This window comes from Gymnoscopelus microlampas, assembly GCF_963454915.1.
Source record: "Gymnoscopelus microlampas genome assembly, chromosome: 20".
Lineage (NCBI taxonomy): Eukaryota > Metazoa > Chordata > Actinopteri > Myctophiformes > Myctophidae > Gymnoscopelus > Gymnoscopelus microlampas.
In genome coordinates, this window is record NC_139957.1 from 25,409,487 (window position 1) to 25,436,914 (window position 27,428).

General features: G+C 43.7%; 1 long non-coding RNA gene across 1 annotated transcript; it reads right to left on the reverse strand.

Annotated features, from left to right (window-relative positions):
- Window positions 1-1,418: 1,418 nt before the first annotated feature.
- On the reverse strand, window positions 1,419-3,190 carry LOC311035730. Its single transcript, XR_014599769.1, has 3 exons — window positions 3,107-3,190; window positions 2,201-2,252; window positions 1,419-1,543 (listed from the first exon to the last, which is right to left on the reverse strand). It is a non-coding gene; the product is annotated as an uncharacterized lncRNA (long non-coding RNA).
- Window positions 3,191-27,428: the final 24,238 nt, after the last annotated feature.

Here is a 27,428-nt window from a genome sequence, read left to right on the forward strand (position 1 = left end):
AAGAAGATTAAAGGAAAGACCACGACCGTTGAGGTAATAACTTGTGGGCACTAAATTGTTTGATTATTATAGTGGACTGTCTTGACATTGCCTGGCAACCCCATTTTGGCCATCGACATTGTGAGGCGCTGTGAACTTGTAGTTGGGCTTTTTGAAACAGGGCTTAGATGTGTCTTTATCCAAACAGTCAAGAAGCCAAATGCACTTTCTCACACACACACACACACACACACACACACACACACACACACACACACACACACACACACACACACACACACACACACACACACACACACACACACACACACACACACACACACACACACACACACAGGTATCAATTTGTAGTGGTGTTTCGTTGCCTTCAATCGACCTTGCAAATCATTAAAAAGGCACTGATGCACAACTGAGGTTGACAATATAACTTATGCTATTGGGGTGGTTGTATTTGGTTTGGTATTCTAGAGATCTCTCCAGTATAAAGTATGGATCTGTATTTTAGTTGCATTTCAGGTAACTCAAGACATTTAACTGGTCAAACTGAAAATGAGAAATTAAATGATAAAGGAGTCAGAACGTTGTGTTACACCTTGAGTAAGGAGTTTTCCCTGAGCCTTTGAGCTGGAGTTCTTTCCTAGAGAAATGGAACGTTTAAAACAGAAATATGAGTGAGTCAAGACTTTTGCAAATATTAAGCTGTATAACTCAAAAAACCTGCTTGCCTGTTAGTGTGCTGACCAAGGAGATGTGCCCGACCATCTCCCAGCTGCCCAGACCAATAGCCAAACTACTAGTGTAACAGTGAGATACGAGTTCTTTAAATAAGTTGAAGTAGCAATTCCAATAAATTGATGCAACATCAATACTAGCCCTAGAATGGCTGTGACATCGCATACATTTCATGTATTCCAAATACACAGCCATAGATCACCCCTAGGCCCGCCCAGGTAGCAGACTATTCGTGGTGGCATTTAAACTCGACTGGTGCTTTGCGATTGGTGGGGGGTAATTAATCGTCACCTGTCAATTCTGTGCCCCATACGTGTGTGCTCCCCATAGACGTTTTCATATGTTCAGTCCAGCAATCATTTTGGGCCCTGCTGCGGGCAGAGAATGTTGTCTGTGTGAAGCTTGTGGAAAAGTGAAGATATTTCACTAATCACACGTTTTCCTTCAGAACTTTCAAATGGATATGAATTAAAGTACTAGAGGACAATATCTGACTCCAAATAAGTCACAGAAATGAATTATTGGGTGAGTACACACGGGGCGCCACAACGTTTTATGCCGCCACAATGAGTCTGCTACCCGCGAGGGCATGGGGGTGATCTATGGCTGTGTATCTATCACAATCACAATATCACAGCCATTCTAGGCCAAGGCAACATCAATACCTAAACACAGTGTACCTGATGGCCCCCATATATCTGTGTGCCAGTGGGTCTGATCCACGCAGCAGTCCGCCACCACTGGCGTAATGCAGAAAATCATCAGACTGTGTTGAAGACACCTCCAAATCTAAGATGTTCTCAATGACATCCTATGGAGACACAAGGAGCCATCTGACAGTGAGCTCGGACAGCACAGATAATTCTCATTCTACTGCTCTGCCACCAAAAGGTGGACTGCCCTGACACCATCCATTAAAGGATGTGTAAGGGTTTCTTTCAAAATTGTCCTGAAAAAACATCTATCAGGAGACCACAAGGGGAGGTAAATCGAAAGGAGGTGTCATTCACTGCCACCGTTTTTCCTTTTTGTAGTGTAGTGTAGTGTTTTGTACTGTATTTGTTGATGACATGTATTGTCATTGTCACAGTATTATTGTGTTAATTTGTTATGCTACAGTATGTTGATGAATTGACTACATAGGACCACAATGGAAACAAGTCAGTCCCCAGGACTTTTTTTGTGTTATCCTTTTAGCCTTAATGTCTTACTGTACCACTAACTGTTTACATTTCTGACTAATAAAGTATTCAATCAAATCAATCAATCAATCAAAGCTTTGACAGCACTGTTGCTTAAATCTGCTTATATAATACCACAGGCAGGCTGTGGTTAAAATGCTCTTTACACCCGTGATGTACCAAAGAAATATGTATTAATATACTTTAGCTTTTTTTATGTTACTTCACAACATTATTACATAAAGGTTGCCTTATAGTCTCAAAATGTGACAATGTTATAAACTCACCTTAGAGATTGCTGCCAGTCTCAGTGGGCCTTTCAGAGAGGTTGGCATGGATCTGGAGAAAACGAGAGAGAGAGAGAGAGATATTTGGAAAAGGGTCTTAAGCAATGTAAGCTATAAATGATTAGAGAACATGAATGAACATTTGACCATTAAGGTCTATTATTTCTACAATTGCTAAATTGCTACAAAACCTGTATTTCCAATCATTTTGGGCATAAACAAGGAGTTGAAGGGTACATTTAAGTGTGATTATGATGTACCGTGCATGTTCAAATATGTACACTTTACTTTTTTTTAAAAACATTTTGGACAAAATAGCAAATTTGAGGTGCCCACTTCCTTAGTGCCTACTCTTTCTTAGTGCACACTCTTCTTGTATCTATCAAAATAACATTACTGTGCTCTAAATACAGGGGGTCCGGGACCCCTAGGGGATCCTCAGAGTTACTGCAGGCCAGGGGGTCCGCCAAATCTTTGTGTGATTTTTACATTAACCACTTCAACCAAGCATCCCTATTCTGAGGAGAACTTTAGCCAAAAATAGCAGATCTACAAGCGCACAACGCTTCACGCTGCGAGGCGTTGTGTGCTTGTAGATCTGCTATTTTTGGCAAAGTGGTTTAGTATAGGGGGGAAAAAGAGCAGGCTAAGTACAGAGTGAAAGGTCAGGTTTACTAAGTATTGTTTAAGTGCATGGTTAAATGTCTGGAAATACACATCAACATGAATCCAACATGACAGTGCTGTGAAGTCTATGAAGCTGCCTATGAAATCTATGAAAAAAATAATATTCTATACAATATATAATGGGGGTCCCTGCTTTATCTCGCTCTCAGCCAAGGGGTCCTTGGCCTGAAAACGTTGAAGACCCCTGCTGTAAACCCATAACATTGAAACATATTTTACCTATGAGCTTCTTCACTTCAAAGTCATGTATGTGTGTGTCTGAACTCCTGTTCACATAGAGTGGAGATGTCTGTCTGTCTGGATGATCAGAGCTGTCACCATCATAGCTGAGACAACCAGGGTTCTTCACACTTTGACAGAACTCCTCAAGACAAACAGCAGGCTTCACTAGGTTAATGCTGGTCAGTACAGCTCCCATGACACAGATTATACCAAACAGTACTTATAATTCAAATCGTATATAGCTTGAGAACCTGCAGGTGGAAAGACTGGTGATGCGAGCTTAGTACTGATGTAATAAATAATCACTCATCAAAGTGATTTGAACGGAGCTCTGAGATGTCAATATTTACTACTGCTTCCGGGTGTGAGCGTGCGTGCGTTGCCATGTTTTGTGAGAGAAACAAGCAACCACGTTTATGAAAACAACAAAAAAAATCTTGGAAGACATTTTTAAAAATTAGGAATATTTTAGAAACCAGTACTTTTACTTCTACTCCACTACATCTCGGATACAAATATTGTACTTTTACTCCACTACATTTATTTGAAAACTTTAGTTACTAGTTACTTTTCAGATAAACTATGATATAATGAAACATACATTAACCACTTTAGCCCTATTTTATACCTAGGCTATTTTCAAATATTTAGTACTTTTACTTTTGGTACTTTAAGTACATTTTGATCGCCCACAGCGGACCGCGCTTTTCGGTAAAGATCAAAGCGTGACGTCACTCTCTCTGCTAGCACTTCGCACAAGCGACCACAGGGAGAGGGCGCGAGCGGGCCGAGCCAGCGGAGCCACAAGACGAAATGTCTGTTAAAGTTTGTAAAAAGACTATTATAGTGAACTAAAACAACTCATACTGTAATATTAGTTTATCAGTGTTTATTAGGGAGGTGAAGCATTGAGCAAGCTACTAAAAAAAACCCAAACAAGATAATTATCTCCAAAACGGTGAGTTTTCTACAGGTGTTGTTAGTTTGGCTAAAGGAAATGATGACGTCGCATGTAATTTTCACGTTTATGTTACTTGGTAAAAAGCAACAACTATTCAGTATGAAGCATTGTTTGATATGAAGTGAATATATGTGTTTTTATTGAGGCCTATAGTCAGTACTGTAAAGTAACCGAGTACATGTACTCAAGTACTGTACTTTGAGTACAATTTTGAGTTTATTTTGTACTTAACTGGAGTGTTTCCAATTTTCAGTACTTTTACTTCTACTCCACTACATCTCAGAGACAAATATTGTACTTTTACTCCACTACAATTATTTGAAAAACTTTAGTTACTTTGTAGATATATATTATTATTACAAAACATACATTAACGACTTTCAACCCTATGTACATTGCGGCCAATTGAAATAGCAGATCTACAAGCTCACAATGCCTTGCGGTGCAACATGTTGTGAGCTTGTAGATCTGCTATTTCATGCCCGCTCTTACTATGACGTCACCGCGCGACATCAAAGGGACAGAAGGCGGCAATGGAGCAGCAGCCCCACACACACAACACAGAACACACGCACACACACGCACGCACACACACACAAGAGCAAACACAAGACACGACCGAGTGTTTGTTGTTAAAACTAAGCTAAAAGAGTGTTAAAAAGGTGAGTTTGGCTAATTAAGTGCTTAGAAATAAAGTAATTGATGGAATTGCTTGTCATTTAACTTTTATGTTACTTGTAAAAAGCAACAATGTAGCATATGTGTGAAGTGAATTATATATATGTTTTATTGAGTTGTGTTTGTGACGATGACACACAGGCCTATAGTCAGTGCTGTAAAGTAACCGAGTAGGCCTACATGTACTCAAGTACTGTACTTTGAGTACATTTTTTACTTCACTGGAGTATTTCCAATTTGCTACACAGAGACACATATTGTACTTTTACTCCACTACACTTATTTGAAAACTTTAGTTACTTGTTACTGTGTAGATTTAGATTATTACTAACCATATATTACAATTATTATTCTATACATTTTTATACATTTGAAAACTTGCGAAACAGGACATTCTGCATAATGAGTACTAACTACTTTTGGTACTTAAAGTACATTTTGATGCCAATACCTTGTGGCGTGTGACACACACACACACACACACACACACACACACACACACACACACACACACACACACACACACACACACACACACACACACACACACACACTCAAGTACATTTACATTTACATTACATTACATTACAGTCATTTAGCAGACGCTTTTATCCGTTACTGTCCACCACAGTACTGATCAGTCTCTCATTGTCTCCACGGTGTGTCTTCATGTCTCTCTGTCCTCGCAGGCAAGCTGTGGCGCCGGAGGTTGGCGGTCCAGGACCCTCAGGGGGACGGCAGGCCGTGCCCCCCTTCCAGATGGAGCAGTGCAGAAACCCTGTCCCGTCAAACCCTGCTACCGATGGCGCTACGAAGCCTGGTCCCTGTGCTGTGCTGCTCATAGGTCAGTCCCAAGTCCAACACTATAGTCTGACTCTAATTCAGTGTAACGATAGTTCATGTAGACACGGAAGGCAGAATGTTGATATACTTCATTCACACTCCCCGGACCCCCCCCCCCCCCCCCCCCCCCCGCCATCCGCTAACAAGTTATACAGTCGTACTCCTTTAAGTCAGTACGTTCAACCTCTTGTCATTCTCATTCGCTACAAGCTAATAGGCTCTATGCATAGCAGCCATATTGGAAAGAAATTGGGCCTCTCCTTACTTCCTTCACAGGTGTTACCAATGATACTAATGAAGGCTCTGTTCCATTCTGGTCAGGGTGCTGATATCGTGCATGTTGGCTCACTAGAAAGTAGAAACACTCCATTTTGGTTCCCAAATGGCCCCTTATGGTGGGTGTGTAACTCTGAGAGTGTACAAATGGAACCAAATGTTCTATTCGTAAGGGTCCATTTGGTTCCATTTGTACAGTGTACACTCTCAGAGTTATGGGGGTTCGTTAAAATAAGACAACCACTATGCCACACTAAATGGAACAGAGCCTTAATTAGTATCATTGGTAACACCTATGAAGGAAGTAAGGAAGGGGCCCAATTCATTCCCAATATGGCTGCTGTGCATAGAGCCTATTTACTCACGCCCTGATATACCCACAGTGCAACTCTGGCGCTTCATTTAAGCAGCCTCTGTTCTCTGTTCAGTCTATGTGCTTCGCTGTCTAAGCTGGGTGTACAGCTGTTTGTTTTCAAATTCCCTCCACCTACCCGGCCTCCTCCCCGTGGCTTTTAGTTCATATTGTTATAGCCAGGTTGATTCTGTGTCTGTACTGTGGTTCTATGATTCTGTGTATTGTACTGTGTTCTATGGATTGTACTATGATTGCGGTAGTTTAATTATGCATTGAAGGTTCAATGTTATGTAAAACTGTATTTTATGCTCTGCTCTGGGGGGTTTGAGATTGAAGGTCTGTGACATTTTGCACAGGGAATCTTTTAATATCACATGAGCAGAGTCACACCGCCAAACTTGAATGCAATATCATTGCATATATGATAATGGTTAATATGGGAATGGTTAATAAATGGTAAATGGTTCATTAACAGTCTGGTTATTTCTGAGCTGAAGTGTCTAAATGAACCAGTGGTTCTTAAACCTTTTCATGTCAAGGACCCCCAAATTGACACTTATTGGCCCACAGACCCCCATTTGAAAAGATATGCCAGGGACCCCCATAAGAAAAGATTTTTAGGGCTCTAGCAGTGATTCTCAACCATTTTAATTTCAAGGACCCCCCCAGTTTGACATGCATTATAGGCTACGGACCCCCATTTAACAGCATTTCTATCTCCGGGATACCAAATTATATTGTAAAATCAATGTTGATTTAACTCTGAGAGTGTACAAATGGAACCAAATGGACCCTTATGGGTCCATTTGGTTCCATTTGTACACTCTCAGAGTTACAGAACCATAAGGGTCCATTTGGTTCCTAACTATCCATCATTTAGCTGGGTACCCCCTGGAACTCCCTCAAGGACCCCTGGGGGTCCCCGGACCCCACTTTGAGAACCAATGCTATAGACCAGTGGGTTTATAACCTTTTTTAAAACCTTTACTACCTTTACAAGACATATATTCATTTAACAGCCTCAATATTTAATGCAGATCCAGCTTCTCTATTTTAAAAAAATACTAAAGGGACCACATTTAGCCTGTTATGCTTACCTTGATAAATGTGGTAATGTAGTCCCAGCCTCCCAGGATGTTCTGACCATTTATTTACATTATGTTTGTTATCTTTCTGGATATTTTAAATAGCTTTGAGTGTAACACTAATGTCATAATTATTTATACTGTACAACAGGATATAAATAAATGTATTTTTGTTAAAATTGATCTACTTTGAACAGAACTATCCCTCAACTATATTTCAATCACAATACATGTTTCAACAATTATTCAAAATTGAACTTTTTTTATTCCTTAACTTATTTTCACCTCATATTGAGTGAAACAATGGAGAGGTGCAGGTAAGAGTCAAGAACCAAACCAAGATATAACAATGTGTTGATCTTTACTATACTTGTGGGTACACTTTGCTATAGACAAGCACACACACATATATATTTGACTATCATACACATTCTGATCCCTCCCCACACACACACTCACACACAGTTTATTATACACACGCCACACGTACACAGTACACACACACACACACACACACACACACACACACACACACACACACACACACACACACACACACACACACACACACACACACACACACACACACACACACACACACAAACACACACACACAAATATGCAGGATTATGGTGGTCTGGACGGGAACCACAAGGATTAGTACTAGAAGACAGTTACACAACCAGAACAGAGGTACAGCAGGCAGGTAGAAAGAGCGCGCACGCACACCTTGTTCCACCTCAGACATAGAGCTGCTGTCACAGGACAATAATAATAGCATACTTCTCCTTATGTTTCTGTACAGCCTTTCTTTCCCTTTTTGTTCTATTCCTCTTTTGATGAGAGGAGATTAGGTCAGTCCACATCATGCGTTTTGTTGTCACCCTGTCAAAGAAAAACTAAGATGCTGTGTAGAAACCATGAGAGTGCTGTCAGCACAGATTGTACATTTGCCATGTCAAACTCTTGGAAACAGGTCCAACATGGATTCTTGGCCACAACAGACTTATTCAGCACTTCTCATCATGTACTGTAGTCGTAACAGTGTACATTTGTGTGTGTGTTTGTACGTTGCAGGCGGGGAAGGGGGAGCCTCACGTCTTCAAGGAGAAGACGTTCAAGAAGAAACGTCAGTGCAGCGTGTGTCGCCAGAGCGTGGACAACGTGGGCTCCTTCTGCCGAGGTGAGGCTCTGTCTCTGTGTATTTACATACAAATCAGGTAGATAGAGTGACTGATACATAATATTAATAATGGTCAAACTTGCTGCTTGTGTATTGGCGAAACAGCTCTGGTATATTGAATGCTCATCAAATTATTGGCTTATGAATGAGACAAAAATAATAATCAATGACTTCAAGTTTCCATGGGGTGAGTAATTGATAAAGTCATTTTCGGGTCCTTGTCCTTGGCCTCTTGTACCCTCCCCCCCCCGGCCACCACTTTGAGCTGGAGCCTGCTTGAAGTGGTCGGCCATTGATGCGCTGACCTGGGCCTCTGTTGCCTCTGCGAAATTCTCCCGAACAGCTTCTGCAAGACAGTGACAAATATCTTTTGTTAATGTATGAACGCCCTCTTGTTTTGCTGCCCACCACCGGACATATTATATTTCCGCATCAGGCCATTGGTGAAAAGTCTGAAACAGATAAAAAAAAATGCAGATAAATTCTCAACAGCATGCTCTAGCAGCTTGTAATGAAGACAATGTATAGTATTGGTATCAAAATGTACTTAAAGTACCAAAAGTAAAAGAACTAAAATGTTTGAAAATAGCAGGTCTACAAGCTCACAACGCGTCTCATCGCCTCAGAATTGTACTTAAGTATAGTACTCCGGGATCCCAAATTATATTGTAAAATCAATGTTGATTTAACTCTGAGAGTTATAGACCCATAAGGGTCCATTTGGTTCCTAACTATCCATCATTTAGCTGGGGACCGCCCTGGAACTCCCTCAAGGACCCCTGGGGGTCCCCGGACCCCACTTTGAGAACCAATGCTATAGACCAGTGGGTTTATAACCTTTTTTTAAATTCAAGGACCCCCAGTTTGATATGCATGAGCGTAAAAATGTACCCTCACAGGGTGTTTTGCAGTTAACACATTAAGACCGGGAACGCATCTGTGTCATTTTTACATTTCTTTGGCTATTCAAAATAGCAGGTCTACAAGCTCATAGCGCAGCACAGAGTGCCACGCTATCTGCAATGTTTTTGAAAAATCGTGAAAATGTGTGCAAATCTTTGAATACATATATCTTTTTGTTTGTTGAAAAAACATATTTTGCTATGCATGTATTTGGCCGCAGAACCCCATCTGAAAATACTTTCTTCTGGTTAGGTTTAGTCATAGTTTTACTGAGGTTAGGGTTAGGGTTAAGGTTAGGTGTAGTCATAGTTTTACTGAGGTTATGGTTAGGGATAAGGTTAGGTTTAGGCATAGTTTTACTGAGGTTAGGGTTAGGTATTGTTATTGATGGGAGAGGTTTAAAAAGGCAAATTAAATGCTCTTGTGCACTGGCCTATCTATCACTTCCCAAAAACTGTTCCAATTGGAGAGATGTGTAATGATTTATTTTGACCACCAGAGGGGCTCCTCCTAAATTGTGATCATGAACTATAATGGAATAAACTTACCAGTGAACTTTGTGAGGCATGTTCACTGGGGGCTGTGCATGGCAGGGGCGTCCAACCACCCTGAGTCCCACCTTAGTTGGACCGCTTACCCACACTCATCCACAGTCTCATTGTAAAAGGGTACAGGACTTGGACTCAAGGAAGGATTAAGAAATGTAACTAAAATGAACCCACTGTTGTGTGTTACTGACTTTGTGGACACAGGTCTGAGCCCACAGTTTACAGTCTATCAGGGCTTGGTCTTCTGTGTTGGGCCATAAGTGTACAAAAGTGTCGTGTGCATGTTATGTTGTAAGCTATAGATAATGTATAATATATGATATATAATGACCTAGTATGTAATAATAATCCAATAATCGCACAATTAGTTTACAATGGTATACCTATGATAATAGTATAATATAATGTTATTATGTTATGTTATTTGGGACCCCCCCCAAAATAATCATATTTGAACTGGGGACGCCCCCAAAATAATCATATTTGAACTGGGGACCCCCCAAATAATCACATTTGAACTGGAGACCCCCCAAATAATCACATTTGAACTGGGGACACCCCCAAATAATCATATTTGAACTGGGGACCCACCCAAATCATATTTGAGCTGGGAACCCCCCCAAATAATAATATTTGAACTGGGGACCCCCAAAATAATATTTGAACTGGGGACCCCCCCAAAACAATCATATTTGAACTGGGGACCCCCCAACATAATCATATTTGAATTTTGCTTTTTAGTTTGACATTTGTTCAGTTTGACTCGGTTCCACAGATAAATATTATGAAAGTAGCCGATCTACAAGCTCACAACGCCTCGCAGTGCGAGGTGTTGTGAGCTTGTAGATCGGCTATTTACAAAATGTTTGCCTTTATTAGGTAATATTTGACAATTTGGCCAATGTATCACAATATAGTATATTTGGTTACTTTGGACGCAGTAATTATTATTAGTTTATTTTTATTTGTCATTTCAGAGGTATTAAAAAGGTCTTAAAAGTCGTTAAATTGTTACTTTATAAATGTGCAGATACCCTGTATACCAGGGCTCTTCAACAGGGGGTCCGGGACCCCTAGGGGGGGAGTTACTGCAGGGGGTCCGCCAAATCTTTGTGTGATGTTTTTTTTTTTTACCTTATCCACTTGAACCTTAGCATCCCTTTTCTGAGGAGAACTTTAGCCAAAAATAGCATCATCTCTTTCTTTGCTAGGGGGTCCCTGCTTCATCTCTCTCTCAGCTAGGGGGTCCTTGGGCTGAAAACGTTGAAGACCCCTGCTGTATACACTTATACTGTATGTTGGTTTGTTTACCGTTGAGTGAGAACATAATGTTGCACATTAAGCTTATCATCTGGGGACCCCATAAAATAATTTGGGGGGGTCCCCCCCTGCGGGTCCTGACCCCCAGTTTGGCAACCATTGTTCTACTACTCAATAACTCAATGCTCAATCTATGCATTATCATTGTATTTTGTAATGCAATGGAAAAATGTACAGAAATACAAATGTTTAAGAATATTTAAAAAATATATTTTATGATGAATCTAAATTCCCCTGCACAATAGCTTAAATGTGCTCTATAAATAAAGTTTGATTTGATACGCTAGGCTGTGTATGTTGTGACAGGATACACTACACCATTAGTTCTCAAAGTGGGGTCCGGGGACCCCCAGGGGTCCTTGAGGGAGTTCCAGGGGGTCCCCAGCTAAATGATAGGTAGGAACCAAAGGGACCCTTATGGGTGGGTCTGTAACTCTGAGAGTGTACAAATGGAACCAAATGGACCCTAACAGGTCCATTTGGTTCCATTTGTACACTCTCAGAGTTATATTAACATTGATTTTACAATATAAATTGGGGTCCCAGAGATAGAAATGCCATTAAATGGGGTACGTACGTAGCCCTAATGCATATCAAACTGGGGGTCCTTGAAATGGTTGAAAATCGCTGCTAGAGCTGTACAAATCTTCTCTTATGGGGGTCCTTGATATATCTTTTCAAATGGGGGTTCGCAGGCTAAATAAGTGTCAATTTGGGGGTCCTTGACATGAAAAAAGTTTGAGAACCACTGCACTACACGTATATTTGGCTCTCGGTCACTTGAATTAATATTTGTTTCTTTGTTTCTTTTTTTCTCAGAGTGGAGACACAGAATGTGCTGAGATTGTTCTTGTACCCTAAATGCCCAGAAGACTGAGGTTCTCACGCCGCTGGAAGGCTCAACCCGAGGATGCCCTTTAGAGATGGAGATCTCGCTCTATCCATGGATTCGTCCGCATGGGGGGGATTCCTCCGCTGCTGTTGACCCTGGTCTTCGGTGGACCTCCACTGTGGTTGATCGCTGAGTGATCAGATTTCTGGTCACCGCACGGCGGTCTCCACTGGTGGTCTCCGCCAAAGACCTCCGTCCGCCGGGGGTTTCCTCTGAAGACACCTCAAAGTAGGAAAAAAAAATCCTTTATCTTTGCTGGATGCTGCAGCTCATGCTGCAGTTTGTTGGATGTGGCGTATGCTGTTGGACGCTGCTGGTGGCGTATGTGTGATTGTGTCGTATGTGTGCTGATGTGGTCAAAGATGTTGCTATGCAGCTTTTTTTTCAGGTTGTGGAATCGGAACGCCGATGTTGAATCTATGGCACGCACGCACGCACACACGCACAAGTACATTTACATTACATTACAGTCATTTAGCAGACGCTTTTATCCATTACTGTCCACCACAGTACTGATCAGTCTCTCATTGTCTCCATGGTGTGTCTTCATGTCTCTCTGTCCTCCATACAAGCTGTGTGGCGCCGGAGGTTGGTGGTTCCAGGCCCCTCAGGGGGACGGCAGGCCCAAATGGACCCTTATGGTAAACTTTATTTATAAAGCACATTTAAAACAACAGAAGCTGACCAAAGTGCTGTACAAGGTTAAGACAAACAAAGCATCAACGCATCAATAAGCGCCCATTGGCGCACAGACAAATACAGTGCATTATTAGAACACAATAGCAGCAGATCAAGGACAATTAAAAGCCAAAGACAATAGGTGGGTTTTTAGGAGGGATCTGAAAACCCCAATGGACTGGGCAGAACGGATGGGGAGAGGGAGGTCGTTCCAAAGCGTGGGGGCGGCAGCAGCAAAAGCGTGGCCACCCCTGGTCCTTTTCTTGGTCTTTGGGACGATCAGTAGGGACTGATCAGCAGACCTTAGGGCCCTGGCTGGAGTGTATGGATCTATGAGCTCAGAGAGGTATAGTGGAGCAAGCCCATTTTGAGATTTAAAAGCAAATAAAAGGACCTTGAAATGAATTCTAAAATTGACAGGGAGACAGTGAAGTGAGGCCAGGACAGGACTGATGTGCTCACGTCTTTTTGTGCCAGTGAGAAGGCGAGCCGCGGCATTTTGGACCAGCTGTAGGCGCCTGACTCACAACTCGATTATTGCAATTCCCTCTACACCTGCTCTAAGCGTGTAGAGGGAATTGCAATAATCGAGTCGTGAGGAAATGAAGGCATGAATGGCTATTTCTAGTTGTTGTCGGGGGAGATAGGCCTTAACCTTGGTGAGGCATTTTTTATAATCTTTTTCACCTACATTTATTCACCCAGTATAACATTAGCAGTAACATTGGCACATACTGTGGCCCATCAGAACACTGGTAGTCAATGTATCAATTTGGAATGATCAATCTGAATATCTGACATATTTGAGAAATCATATTTTTATTGTTAACAGAATTCTATGACACCATGTAGCTTGTCTTTGTGTGTCAGGTAAAGCACCACATCAGAATTACAAGAAATTGAACAAAAACATGAAAATATAAAGTAAAGAAAAATGCAGCCAAAAATGTCTCTATTTTCAAGGATAAAATTGAAAACATAAATGATCAAACATCACTAGAATTATTCAACATCAGAGGTGGTGTATCAAAAAAAAAGAAGATGAAACATTCATTTATCAGGTCCATTTTTTTTTACTCTAAGAACAATGCACAGCACACACAGCAGAACTCACTGTGGTTAAGAGAAAAATATGAGTTGTGTACATTATTAAGCAAAACTGACTGTGGCTAACACACAGAAATATGAGTTGTGTACAGTAATAAGGAAAACTCACTGTGGCTAACAGAAATATGAGTTGTGTACAGTAATAAGAACTCACTGTGGCTAACAGAAATAGTAAGTAATAATATGTCCAACCAAACTTGACAGGCAGCAGATACAGTTTGATTAATTGTCCTGTTTATGGGTGTATTTATTTGTCATGTTCTTGTGTGTTTTGTCCATGAATCATATGCTTGCCCATTTAGACACAGTAATCTTATTCTCACAGAGGTGTTGACCAACTGTCTTCTCATGTAAATTGTAACGTCACGTCACCACAAGACAAAGGTCTCCCCTCCTGTCTCTCTCACAGGCTCTCTTGTCCTCACTCCATGTAGTTTCCATTCAATGGAGGGGGAATTGAATTAGGACTGAAAGTTTTATTTTAAAAATAAAGCCTAAACTGAGTGACGCGTTGTCAATCGCGCAGCAACTACATGCGCGCGCGCACACACACACACACACACACACACACACACACACACACACACACACACACACACACACACACACACACACACACACACACACACACACACACACACACACACACACAGCTACACACACACACACACACACAGCTACACACACAACAAACAGCGCCGCTCGCTGACTGTCCATGGTGCTATAGCCTACGGTTAACAGCAATGATGCGCTTATTATGCCCACAGTGCAGCGACTGCAGCCCATACAACTCCACACGTTTTCACTTGCCAAACACTCATAATTCCACAGCACAAACATCGTTCCTTATCAAAACACTGCACAACAGAAAATAGCAATAAACAACGTATTCTTACCTTTCAGTTTATCTGTTGAAAACCGCCCACACAACATCCATAGAGCCCGCTTCCTCCATATTCCTACTTCTTACTTTACTACTACTGGTTTGAAAAAAGTTAACCGTTTTGTTTGTCTCTTTGACATTTTAGCAGTAGGCTAACGCTCGCTCGTAAACCACCTGTTTACCTCTTGAGTGCGGACAGTGCCGGTGCGGAATCAAAACAACTCATTACGCATTGTGTGGTGTGACACAGGACTCCGTAAATCACTTTTTTCCCCTGTTTTATTTTTTTCTGATTAAAATGCATAAACAATAAGCAAAAAGGCATCACTTCAGAGAGAAATAAAACACAGAGAGAACAGAGATAAACACACAGTTTATTTATAGATTTTCATTGACAGGAAAGGTGCTGGATCCAATCAAAGAGGTGCCGGGTCCAAACAAAAAGGTGCCGGTACCAATCAAAGAGGTTCTGGAGCTAGCTCCGGCTTGCTCCGGCACAAATTAAGCACTGCACAGCAGCCATATTGGGAATGAATTGGGCCCTTTCCTTACTTCCTTCACAGGTGTTGCCAATAATACTAATTAAGGCTCTGTTCCATTTAGTGTGGCACAGTAGTTGTCTTATTTTCAAGGACCCCCATAACTCTGAGAGTGTACAAATGGAACCAATAAGACCCTTACGGGTCCATTTGGTTACATTTTTACACTCTCAGAGTTACACACAAAGGGCCATTTGGGAACAAAAATGGAGTGTTTCTAGTGAGCCAACATGCACAATATCAGCACCCTGACCAGAATGGAACAGAGCCTTCATTAGTATCATTGGTAACACCTGTGAAGGAAGTACGGAAGGGGCCCAATTCATTCCCAATATGGCTGCTGTGCATAGAGCCTATTGCGGTTTGTAGCGGCCTGGTTAAAGGGTGACCAGCCTTCAATTTGGCTAGATATTGAAACTGCACAGTGTGATTGTCCTCTCCGGCATCTCTTGTTTCTTACAGACCCTAAAACAGTGAAGAAACTTTGTAAAACCCCAATTGTTTCCAACACGCTTAGGGCGTGGAGGGTGACGAGGCTCCTGGAGGGCCGAGCCAAAATAACATCACCTCTCACCTCAATTCAGGGGAACCCAGACTTCCCTCCTGGCCTTAATGACCCTGGGTTTAATTCTTGTAGAGATGGTGGTATAACAACATTAGGAAATGTGTCTGAGGGTCCTATACTCATGTCGTTTGATCAAATACTAGAAAAATATGGTCCATTTTTTCATATTTTTTACAGGTGAGGGATTTCATTCTCAGGCGCACACAACACTATCAACTAACATAGGTACCTCTCCAATTGAAAGAGCACTGACAATGGATTTTGCAAGGTTTTTTTTTTTAGCATTCTCTATGGCCTGTTAAGATCCAATGTGACTGTTAACACCCTGGATACTAAGAGGAACTCAGAGTTACAGACCCATAAGGGTCCATTTGGTTCCATTTGTACACTTTCAGAGTTACAGACCCATAAGGGTCCATTTGGTTCCATTTGTACACTCAGTTACAGACCCATAAGGGTCCATTTGGTTACATTTGTACACTTTCAGAGTTACAGACCCATAAGGGTCCATTTGGTTCCATTTGTACATGCACTGTCAGAGTTACAGACCCATAAGGGTCTGTATTTGGCCGGTATATGTATTTGGCCACGGACCCCCATCTCAAAATATTTTGTTCTAGGGGGTCCCAGAAGCAAAGATTTGAGTTAAAAATGTTCGCTTTTAAAAAATATATATTCAAAGATTTGCACACATGTTCACGATTTTTCAAAAATAGCAGATCTACAAGCTCATAGCGCGGCACTCAGTGCCGCGCTATGAGCTTGTAGATCTGCTATTTTTGAATAGCCCAAAGTGTAAAATAAAGCTTTTTAGCTCAAATCTAAAAATGTTACAGATCAGGTCTTAAAGGGTTTTAAAGTACATTTTGATACCAACACCACACACACACACACACACACACACACACACACACACACACACACACACACACACACACACACACACACACACACACAGACACAGACACAGACACAGACACAGACACACACACACACACATCACCAGCTGGTTTGGAAGTGACAGATCAATTGTGTTGCAATGTTTCCTCTGTGTGCATAATGACATTTTTAAAGCAACACACAAGGACTAAAAGGGTTTTAAATGTGTTTAATGAGGCTGTTGACCCTGTGAGGAAGTTAAAGGATGTGTGGGTCACGTGTCTCTCCTCTGCAGAGCTGGTAGGGTGTTGATTGGGAAAGGGCTGTAGAGCGTGGTTCTCAAAGTGCGGGGGGTTCCAGGGGGTCCCCAGCAAAATGTGTTAATATAGAATCACAATAATTTTGTTTGTAACCACTTTAACCTTTTATACTTTGGCTATTCAAAAATAGCAGATATACAAGCTCATAGCACGGCACCGAGTGCCGCACTATGAGCTTGTAGATCTGCTATTTTAGAAAAATCATGAATATTTGTGAAAATCTTTGAATATAATATTTTTTAAAGCAAACTTCTTTCTTTCTTTCTTTCTCTCTCTCTCTCTCTCTCTCTCTCTTTCTCTCTCTCTCTCTCTCAGAGTGCCCAGAAGACTGAGGTTCTCAAGGAGATGGCGGGAGACACCCCTGGAAGGCTCAACCCGAGGATGCCCTTTAGAGATGGAGATCTCTCTATCCATGGATTTGTCTGCCTGGGGGGGATTCCTCCGTGCGGTTGACCCTGGTCTTTGGTGAACCTCCACTGTGGCTCGATTGCTGAGCGATCAGATTTCTGTCGCCATACGGTGGTCTCCACTGGTGGTCTCCGCCAAAGACATCGGCCCGGCGGGGGTTTCCTCTGAAGACACCTCATAGTAGGACCTAATTTTAGGAACTAATGTTTCCATTTCCTTTGCTGGATGCTGCAGTTGCTTCATGCTGCAGTCTGTTGGATGGTGCTTGTGGCGTATGCATGTTGGATGCTGATTGAGTCGTATGTGTGCTGATGTGGTTAAAGATGTTGCTCTGCTGCTTTTTTTTCCAGGTTGTGGAATCGACAATTGTATATGTATTTATTGTGTTCAGGTTGAATCTACAAGGTAGTTTTTTTCAGGGTGTAGTACGACTATGTTGGTAGTGTAACCCTAACACGTTTCTTTCAGGTTGTAGTACGACTATGTTGGTAGTGTTGTGGCTGTTATTTTGTGTGTGTGTGTGTGTGTGTGAGAGAGAGAATTTGCATTCAATATATTTTTAGACATAAGCCTCTGTAAATCCAGGCCTGGACCTGGTCATTTCGTTCCGTTCACACTAATCACATGACGCTGCTACATTTTAATCAAGACAATCTACGTTTTTCATTTAAAAGTTTAATTTCTTGCCCGAAGAAGAACAAGATCAAGATCACCATGTTGATGTATTTCATCAACATGGTGATCTTGATCAACAACGAGATGCACATTTTGAATGAAAAAATTCTACCCAATGGAGCAACTATTTTTGATTTCTCGCCCACATTTGGAGTTACATCATGGCAAGGTAACTATACAATCCAAAATCAGAATGTGGTACTTATGATCATATTATTTTATGAACAATCTAATGAGCATTTTTCTTTCTTTCTTGACCCAGATTTGACCAGGTGCTGAAGACGATGAGAGATTATCGCCTCGACATGCTAGGCCAGGGGCATTCAACTAGATTAGACAGGGGCCCAAAATTGTTAAATGAATTGAGATCGGGGGCCACAGGCCTATGAAAACAAAAGAAAATAACCAAATGTTCATGGTTAACCGTTTAACCGGTAACTGTTAAGACATTTGTAACCAGATAATACCAACGGTTAAATGGTTCATATTTATTTTTCATTTAATTGTTAGTGCAAATTCGCCCCCCCTCCCCGACATAAAGTGGTGACTGGAGGCAGATGCACAGCAACCACATAAGACTGCAATTCTGCCTTAAGTTAAACACAGGGAAATAAAGTACCATGCGCACTTCAAGAAGCTGACAAGCTGACATAGACCTGAAGGCTGTGGGATTTCCTTTTCAAAACATTTCACAGAATAACACCATGTTTTGCAGTAAAACTATGATCTGAATTCAAATGTTTTCTTCAATCAAAAATCTTGCAGTTTGATAACTGAGGTAATGATGTACTATGCATGATAATGCAGCATGGCAGATCTACAGCAGTAGGAATACATTTCCTGACACAGAGTGGAGGATCGTCCCCAAATATTCTGGAATACAACTGCTTCCAATAATGAATTAGTCAAATCAATTAAGCATGTGTCACTCCTCCAGCGCAGTGGGGACTGGGAAATTAATTAATAGTTGATAACAACACAATATACTATTGTAATTTCCCCAAAATTATCATCAACATTGACCATCATCTTCAGTTTAAAAGTATATAAACAAGTTCTCACTATAAACCACATTGTTTCAGAGGACATAAGACACTAATAACAAATACAATATAAATACTGACCCATAAAGATGAATGCCACTAATGCCATAGTCATAATCTTATCATCTGTACCAACCAAGTGTAGCCAGTGTTGGGAAAGTTCACTTTCTACATGAACTAGTTCAGTTCATAATTACACATTTTTAACTAAAGTTTATGGTTCCAAAAATGAACTATTTAGTTCATTTATTGTTCTTTTTTTTTTCAATACGTTGCTGCGAGCTATTTGTAAAAAATATTGCCACAGCCTTATTAAACCACAGACAGCAATTATTTTTCCTGTTTTAACACCTACTAGTACTAATAGTAATACTAGACACACACACCTCCCCTCTGCAGTGCTCTAAAGTTAATGCAGTCTGTCTCATTCCTCTCCAAAAGCCCTTGATGGAATATGAATAAGGATTACTGTGATTATGGTAAACTCACATTTCCTATCGCACACACCATACCTGTAACTTTAACTAACCCCCCCAAAAAAACATGTTTGAATTTAGTTTATTTTTTTGGGAAAAAACATCCTGTCTACATAAGTGTCCTATCCGTCCTGTCTATATAAGTGTCCTATCCATCCGTCTTGTCTGTGTAAGTGTCCTATCCATCCTGTCTATATAAGTGTCCTATCCGTCCTGTCTATGTAAGTGTCCTATCCATCCGTCCTGTCTGTAAGTGTCCTATCCATCTGTCCTGTCTATGTAAGTGTCCTATACATCTGTCCTGTCTATGTAAGTGTCCTATCCGTCCTGTCTGTGTAAGTGTCCTATCCGTCCTGTCTGTGTAAGTGTCCTATCCGTCCTGTCTGTGTAAGTGTCCTATCCGTCCTGTCTGTAAGTGTCCCATCCGTCCTGTCTGTGTAAGTGTCCTATCCATCTGTCCTGTCTGTGCAAGTGTCCTATCCGTCATGTCTGTGCAAGTGTCCTATCCGTCATGTCTGTGCAGGTGTCCTGTCTGTGCAGGTGTCCTATCCGTCCTGTCTGTGTAGGTGTCCTATCGGTCCTGTCTGTGTAGGTGTCCTATCGGTCCTGTCTGTGTAGGTGTCCTATCCGTCCTGTCTGTGTCCTGTCCATCCTGTCTGTGTCCTGTCTGTGTCGTGTCCGTCCTGTCTGTGTCGTGTCCGTCCTGTCTGTGTCGTGTCCGTCCTGTCTGTGTCGTGTCCGTCCTGTCTGTGTCCTGTCCGTCCTGTCTGTGTCCCGTCCGTCCTGTCTGTGTCCCGTCCGTCCTGTCTGTGTAAGTGTCGTGTCCGTCCTGTCTGTGTAGGTGTCCTATCCGTCCGTCCTGTCTGTGTAGGTGTCCTATCTGTCCTGTCTGTCTAAGTGTCGTGTCAGTCCTGTCTGTCTAAGTGTCCTATCTGTCCTGTCTGTCTAAGTGTCCTGTCTGTCCTGTCTGTGTAAGTGTCGTGTCCGTTCTGTCTGTCTAAGTGTCGTGTCCGTCCTGTCTGTCTAAGTGTCGTGTCCGTCCTGTCTGTCTAAGTGTCGTGTCCGTCCTGTCTGTCTAAGTGTCGTGTCCGTCCTGTCTGTCTAAGTGTCGTGTCGGTCCTGTCTGTCTAAGTGTCGTGTCCGTCCTGTCTGTGTAAGTGTCGTGTCCGTCCTGTCTGTCTAAGTCTCGTGTCCGTCCTGTCTGTGTAAGTGTCGTGTCAGTCCTGTCTGTGTCGTGTCCGTCCTGTCTGTCTAAGTGTCGTGTCCGTCCTGTCTGTGTAAGTGTCGTGTCCGTCCTGTCTGTGTAGGTGTCCTGTCTGTCCTGTCTGTGTAAGTGTCGTGTCCGTCCTGTCTCTGTAAGTGTCGTGTCCGTCCTGTCTGTCTAAGTGTCGTGACTTGAATTAATTGTTTTTTTCTTTCTTTTTTTCTTTCTTTCTTTCTTTCTCAGAGTGGAGACACAGACTGCGCTGAGATTGTTCTTGTGCCCTAAAGAAGACTGAGGTTCTCACAGAGATGGCGGGAGACGCGCTGGAAGGCTCAACCCGAGGATGCCCTTAGAGATCTCTCTCTATCCATGGATCCGTCTGCCTGGGGGGGGATTCCTCCGTGCGGTTGACCCTGGTCTTTGGTGGACCTCCACTGTGGCTCGATTGCTGAGCGATCAGATTTCTGGTCGCCGTACGGTGGTCTCCACTGGTGGTCTCCGCCAAAGACATCGGCCCGGCGGGGGTTTCCTCTGAAGACACCTCATAGTAGGACCTAATTTTAGGAACTAATGTTTCCATTTCCTTTGCTGGATGCTGCAGTTGCTTCATGCTGCAGTCTGTTGGATGGTGCTTGTGGCGTATGCATGTTGGATGCTGATTGAGTCGTATGTGTGCTGATGTGGTTAAAGATGTTGCTCTGCTGCTTTTTTTTTTCAGGTTGTGGAATCGACAATTGTATATGTATTTATTGTTTTCAGGTTGAATCTAGAAGGTAGTTTTTTTCAGGGTGTAGTACGACTATGTTGGTAGTGTAACCCTAACCCTAACACGTTTCTTTCAGGTTGTAGTATGACTATGTTGGTAGTGTAACCCTAACCCTAACACGTTTCTTTCAGGTTGTAGTATGACTATGTTGGTAGTGTAACCCTAACCCTAACACGTTTCTTTCAGGTTGGAGTATGACTATGTTGGTAGTGTTGTGGCTGTTATTTTGTGTGTGTGTGTGTGTGTGTGTGTGTGTGTGTGTGTGTGTGTGTGTGTGTGTGTGTGTGTGTGTGTGTGTGTGTGTGAGAGAGAGAGAATTTGCATTCAATATATTTTTAGACATAAGCCTCTGTAAATCCAGGCCTGGACCTGGTCATTTCGTTCACATTATTATTATTATTTTATGAACAATCTAATGAGCATTTTTCTTTCTTTCTTGACCCAGATTGGACCAGGTGCTGAAGACGATGAGAGATTATCGCCTCGACATACTAGGCCAGGGGCATTCAACTAGATTAGACAGGGGCCCAAAATTGTTAAATGAATTGAGGTCGGGGGCCACAGGCCTATGAAAACAAAAGAAAATAACCAAATGTTCATTGTTAACCGTTTAACCGGTAACTGTTAAGATATTTGTAACCAGATAATACCAACGGTTAAATGGTTCAAATTTATTTTTCATTTAATTGTTAGTGCAAATTCGCCCCCCCTCCCCGACATAAAGTGGTGCCTGGAGGCAGATGCACAGCAACCACATAAGACTGCAATTCTGCCTTAAGTTAAACACAGGGAAATAAAGTACCATGCGCACTTCAAGAAGCTGACAAGCTGACATAGACCTGAAGCCTGTGGGATTTCCTTTTCAAAACATTTCACAGAATAACACCATGTTTTGCAGTAAAACTATGATCTGAATTCAAATGTTTTCTTCAATCAAAAATCTTGCAGTTTGATAACTGATGTAATTATGTACTATGCATGATAATGCAGCATGGCAGATCTACAGCAGCAGGAATACATTTCCTGACACAGAGTGGAGGATCGTCCCCAAATATTCTGGAATACAACTGCTTCCAATAATTAATTAGTCAAATCAATTAAGCATGTGTCACTCCTCCAGCGCAGTGGGGACTGGGAAATTAATTAATAGTTGATAACAAAATATACTATTGTAATTTCCCCCAAATTATCATCAACATTGACCATCATCTTCAGTTTAAAAGTATATAAACAAGTTCTCACTATAAACCACATTGTTTCAGAGGACATAAGACACTAATAACAAATACAATATAAATACTGACCCATAAAGATGAATGCCACTTATGCCATAGTCATAATCTTATCATCTGTACCAACCAAGTGTAGCCAGTGTTGGGAAAGTTCACTTTCTACATGAACCAACTGGTAGTTCCTCATCATTGCTGCCACTTGTAATGTCTCATACATGGTTCTCACGTTCCACGGATGGATGGATAGGATACTTCAACCGACGGGGTGGATGGATGGATGGGACACTTCGACCGACGGGATGGATGGATAGGACACTTCGACCGACGGGATGGATGAATGGATAGGACACTTCGACAGACGGGATGGATGGATGGATAGGACACTTCGACAGACGGGATGGATGGATGGATAGGACACTTCGACCGACGGGATGGATGGATAGGAATCTTCGACAGACGGGATGGATGGATGGATAGGACACTTCGACAGACGGGGTGGATGGTTGATAGGACACTTCGACAGACGTGGTGGATGGATGGATAGGACACTTCGACAGACGGGGTGGATGGATGGATAGGACACTTCGACAGACGGGGTGGATGGATGGATAGGACACTTCGACAGACGGGGTGGATGGATGGATAGGACACTTCGACCGACGGGATGGATGGATGGATAGGACACTTCGACAGACGGGGTGGATGGATGGATAGGACACTTCGACAGACGGGATGGATGGATGGATAGGACACTTCGACAGACGGGGTGGATGGATGGATAGGACACTTCGACAGACGGGATGGATGGATAGGACACTTCGACCGACGGGGTGGATGGATGGATAGGACACTTCGACCGACGGGGTGGATGGATGGATAGGACACTTCGACCGACGGGGTGGATGGATGGATAGGACACTTCGACCGACGGGATGGATGGATAGGACACTTCGACAGACGGGATGGATGGATGGACGGATAGGACACTTCGACCAACGATGGATGGATAGGACACTTCGACAGACGGGATGGATGGATGGATAGGACACTTCGACCGACGGGATGGATGGATGGATAGGACACTTCGACAGGCGGGATGGATGAATAGGACACTTCGACAGACGGGGTAGTTGGATGGATAGGACACTTCGACAGACGTGGTGGATGGATGGATAGGACACTTCGACAGACGGGATGGATGGATAGGACACTTCGACAGACGGGGTGGATGGATGGATAGGACACTTCGACAGACGGGGTGGATGGATGGATAGGACACTTCGACCGACGGGATGGATGGATAGGACAATTCGACCGACGGGATGGATGGATGGATAGGACACTTCGACCGACGGGATGGATGGATGGATAGGACACTTCGACCGACGGGGTGGATGGATGATAGGACACTTCGACAGACGTGGTGGATGGATGGATAGGACACTTCGACAGACGGGGTGGATGGATGAATAAGACACTTCGACAGACGGGATGGATGGATGGATAGGACACTTCGACAGACGGGGTGGATGGATGGATAGGACACTTCGACAGACGGGGTGGATGGATAGATAAGACACTTCGACAGACGGGATGGATGGGTGGATAGGACACTTCGACAGACGGGGTGGATGGATGGATAGGACACTTCGACAGACGGGGTGGATGGATGGGTAAGACACTTCGACAGACGGGATGGATGGATGGATAGCACACTTCGACAGACGGGGTGGATGGATGGGTAAGACACTTCGACAGACGGGATGGATGGATGGATAGCACACTTCGACAGACGGGATGGATGGGACACTTCGACAGACGGGATGGATGGATGGATAGGACACTTCGACAGACAGGGTGGATGGATGGATAAGACACTTCGACAGACGGGATGGATGGATGGATAGGACACTTCGACAGACGGTGTGGATGGATGGATAGGACACTTCGACAGACGGGATGGATAGGACACTATCGACCGACGGGGTGGATGGATGGATAGGACACTTCGACCGACGGGATGGATGGATGGATAGGACACTTCGACAGACGGGGTGGATGGATGGATAGGACACTTCGACAGACGGGGTGGATGGATGGATAGGACACTTCGACAGACGGGTTGGATGGATGGATAGGACACTTCGACAGATGGGGTGGATGGATGGATAGGACACTTCGACCGACGGGATGAATGGATAGATAAGACACTTCGACCGACGGGATGGATGGATGGATAGGACACTTCGACAGACGGGGTGGATGGATGGATAGGACACTTCCACCGACTGGGTGGATGGACGGATAGGACACTTCGACCAACGGGATGGATGGATAGGACACTTCGACAGACGGGATGGATGGATGGATGGATAGGACACTTCGACCAACGATGGATGGATAGGACACTTCGACGGACGGGATGGATGGATGGATAGGACACTTCGACCGACGGGATGGATGGATAGGACACTTCGACCGACGGGATGGATGGATGGATAGGACACTTCGACCGACGGGATGGATGGATGGATAGGACACTTCGACAGACGGGGTGGATGGATAATAGGACACTTCGACAGACGGGGTGGATGGATGGATAGGACACTTCGACAGACGGGGTGGATGGATGGATAGGACACTTCGACAGACGGGGTGGATGGATAGGACACTTCGACAGACGGGATGGATGGATGGATAGGACATTTCGACAGACGGGGTGGATGGATGGATAGGACACTTCGACCGACGGGTTGGATGGATAGGACACTTCGACAGACGATGGATGGATAGGACACTTCGACAGACGGGATGGATGGATGGATAGGACACTTCGACCGACGGGATGGATGGATGGATAGGACATTTCGACCGACGGGATGGATGGATGGATAGGACACTTCGACCGACGGGGTGGATGGATGGATAGGACACTTCGACCGACGGGATGGATGGATGGATAAGACACTTCGACAGACGGGGTGGATGGATGATAGGACACTTCGACAGACGTGGTGGATGGATGGATAGGACACTTCGACAGACGGGGTGGATGGATGGATAGGACACTTCGACAGACGGGATGGATGGATGGATAGGACACTTCGACCGACGGGTTGGATGGATAGGACACTTCGACAGACGGGATGGATGGATAGGACACTTCGACAGACGGGATGGATGGATGGATAGGACACTTCGACAGACGGGGTGGATGGATGGATAGGACACTTCGACAGACGGGATGGATGGATGGATGGATAGGACACTTCGACAGACGGGATGGATGGATGGATAGGACACTTCGACAGACGGGGTGGATGGATGGATAGGACACTTCGACAGACGGGATGGATGGATGGATATTACACTATGGACCGACGGGGTGGATGGATGGATAGGACACTTCGACAGACGGGATGGATGGATGGATAGGACACTTCGACCGACGGGATGGATGGATGGATAGGACACTTCGACCGACGGGATGGATGGATGGATAGGACACTTCGACCGACGGGATGGATGGATGGATAGGACACTTCGACCGACGGGGTGGATGGATGGATAGGACATTTCGACCAACGATGGATGGATAGGACACTTCGACAGACGGGATGGATGGATGGATAGGACACTTCGACCGACGGGATGGATGGATGGATAGGACACTTCGACCGACGGGATGGATGGATGGATAGGACACTTCGACCGACGGGGTGGATGGATGGATAGGACACTTCGACCGACGGGATGGATGGATGTATAAGACACTTCGACAGACGGGGTGGATGGATGATAGGACACTTCGACAGACGTGGTGGATGGATGGATAGGACACTTCGACAGACGGGGTGGATGGATGGATAGGACACTTCGACAGACGGGATGGATGGATAGGACATTTCTACAGACGGGGTGGATGGATGGATAGGACACTTCGACCGACGGGTTGGATGGATAGGACACTTCGACAGACGGGATGGATGGATAGGACACTTCGACAGACGTGATGGATGGATGGATAGGACACTTCGACAGACGGGGTGGATGGATGGATAGGACACTTCGACAGACGGGATGGATGGATGGATAGGACACTTCGACAGACGTGATGGATGGATGGATAGGACACTTCGACCGACGGGGTGGATGGATGGATAGGACACTTCGACCGACGGGGTGGATGGATGGATAGGACACTTCGACCGACGGGGTGGATGGATGGATAGGACACTTCAACCGACGGGGTGGATGGATGGATAGGAAACTTCGACAGACGGGATGGATGGATGAATAGGACACTTCGACAGACGGGATGGATGGATGGATAGGACACTTCGACCGACGGGATGGATAGGACACTTCGACCGATGGGATGGATGGATGGATAGGACACTTACATAGACGGGATGGATGGATGGATAGGACACTTCGACAGACGGGGTGGATGGATGGATAGGACACTTCGACCGACGGGGTGGATGGATGGATAGGACA